General features: G+C 37.9%; 1 long non-coding RNA gene across 1 annotated transcript; it reads left to right on the forward strand.

Annotated features, from left to right (window-relative positions):
- The first annotated feature begins 544 nt into the window (after window positions 1-544).
- LOC107490394 (uncharacterized) lies at window positions 545-2,233 on the forward strand. Its single transcript, XR_008009671.1, has 4 exons — window positions 545-1,659; window positions 1,766-1,822; window positions 1,927-1,980; window positions 2,072-2,233. It is a non-coding gene; the product is annotated as an uncharacterized LOC107490394 (long non-coding RNA).
- Window positions 2,234-2,562: the final 329 nt, after the last annotated feature.

Here is a 2,562-nt window from a genome sequence, read left to right on the forward strand (position 1 = left end):
TAATGTAATAGATTCTTAGGATGTTTACACTGCTTAATGTAGATGTTATATAGTCTTGTAACAAATGGAAGACATGTTGTAAATATTTGGCAATTATAATGCATTTTATTGTCAAATTTCTTTCAATTATTAAACTCTGTGTGCTGTGTTCAAAATGTATGAATTATAGGTACTATAATATGAAGGAAAACATCAAATCAAATATACACCCATAACCTGCCATTTTTTACACCCAAATAAAGTTGAATATACACCCTTAAATCTATCCCCATGATGCTTTGTGCCTAAAACCCTGAACCCTAAACACTTAAAACCAAGGATCTGAAAACCGGTTCGAATCGGCCGGTCGAACCGGTTGAACCGTGAACCGATGCCAAATGCGATTCGGTTAGAACCAAAAACCGCCAAATTCAAAAACCGACATTAGATCGTTGAACCGGCCGGGAACCGGTCGGTCGAACCGAACCGTGAACTGGCCGGTTTTTGAAATGGGACAAAAATAAAAATTCAAAAACGGTGCGTTGAAGCTTGGTTGACTTGTGAACCCTAATTCCTAACATTTGCCTTACCCCTGTCGGCCTCTCCTCTCCAGCACGCAGAAGCAGAAGTGCAGAACGCGAAGCAGCAGTGCAGCAGTGCAGCAGTTGGAGCTTCTGTCGCAACTTCTGTCAGCCACCACCGCCGCCGCGTAGTCCATGAAGCTAACGTCAGTCACCTCTGTTCGCGGCTTTGCGCAGCCATTTTTCGTCGCGCAGAGAGCTCGGAAATCAGAACCACCGCCAGCACCGCTTTCCATCGCGCAGTGTATTCCCGTCGGCACCAAGTCTGTTTCCCCCTTCCACCCATCAGCCACTGTCTTGCCTCTTGCTAGCCACCGTCCCCGCCAGCTCTGTATTTTTTCAAGCTTCCAGCTTCTAACCCTAGGTATAATTTTTGTTCTTTGTAATAATAATAGTTGAAGTCTCTGTCAGTCTGTCTCCCTCCTGCATGCTCTGTTGAAGGCGTCTTCGAGCTTTCAGGTAATTTTTTGAACTGTGAACTGAAGGCGTCTTGATCACTCTGCTCCTTGTCTCTGTCCCTCGTTACAATGATTGTTTGATTGAATAACTGTTGTATGTCTCTGTCTCCCTAATGAGTATGATTTAATAATTGTTTGAATCTATGAAGCTCTGTGAACTGAAGTCACTGAAGTCTGATATACTGATAATCTGATATAGTGATACTGAACTGTGAAGTGTGAAGGCTGTGAAGCTCTGTGAAGTGTGAACTGAACTGAACTGTGAACTTTGTTTAAGCGTACTTGATTCATAAGCGTACTTGATTTATAATTCTACTTTCTTTGCAATTGTTTCTAAGCGTACTTGATTTTCTGGATTTAGAGTTATTTTTTATTGAATTTCTGGATTTGAATTTTGAATTTGTGTTTGATCTGCAATTTCTGTTTGATTCTTCTTATTGTTGTTGTGATTGAAATTCAAAATTAAAATCTGATTCCTCTTCTTCGTCATATTCTAGACTTGTTCATTATCTTTGTATTTAAGTGAGCAATTATAATCTGTTATCTGGTTATATTACTCTTCTAGGACAAACTCTAGTGATGGCTCAAGGCAGGAGAAATATGGAATGACTAACAAACCCCGAGGAGAGCCTGAGGATGCGGTTTGTAAAACTGATTTTTGAATAGGTTCAATTTTTCATGTTTTATTTGTTAGTAAAGTAAAGTGATTGATTATAATTGGCCAACTGGATGTGGTGCTTTTATTAGCAACGATCGAACAAAGGTGAAAGAGGTGTCTTCTGAAGTATCAAAGTATATCCACTGGTAATGTACTAATCTTATGCTTGTATTTGAGATGTGAATGAATCAGTCTGTGTATGTTTCTTATTTGAATTCCTACCCCCTCTTTCTTTCTTTTGTCTTTATAGGAACCAAATGACAAGAGACTTAATTATGAACCACCTACAGATTTAGTTAGCAAGGTACTTACAAACTGTATTCCATTCTCCAATGTTAATATGATCCATACTTTCTTTGATATATATTTAGCTAATATTTGAGCCTGATTTGCAGCTGTCCCTGGTTTTTGAAGTGAAAAAATCTGCAAAACTGCCATCTAAGGTGCAGCCAATTTCCTAGATTCAGCTATCTCAGCACTCATATAACAACTTAAGATTCTTTTGAGTGGGTAAAGGTTTATTGAAAGAGATTCAGAAAAGCATTTTCTTTGAATGATATTTTAAAGCTTACATTAGACTATAATTATATTTTCATGTGTTTATTTATATTTTATTTATAGCGGTTCGATGATCGGTTCGGTTTTCAGAACCTTGCTTAAAACCTAAACCCTTACCCCCTAACCTGTAAACCCTAAAACCCTAAACCATAATACCTAAAACCATTAAACCATTGTAAAAAAAAACAAACAGAAGATTCTGAAGTTTATATATGTATCTATATGTAAAATGTGAATCACAATAAAATTCACAAAAATACACCCAACAGAACAGTGATTTTACACCCATATTCTGTAACTATACACCCAAAGAGTTGTCCCCTGCTGC

This window comes from Arachis duranensis, chromosome 5 (assembly GCF_000817695.3).
Source record: "Arachis duranensis cultivar V14167 chromosome 5, aradu.V14167.gnm2.J7QH, whole genome shotgun sequence".
Lineage (NCBI taxonomy): Eukaryota > Viridiplantae > Streptophyta > Magnoliopsida > Fabales > Fabaceae > Arachis > Arachis duranensis.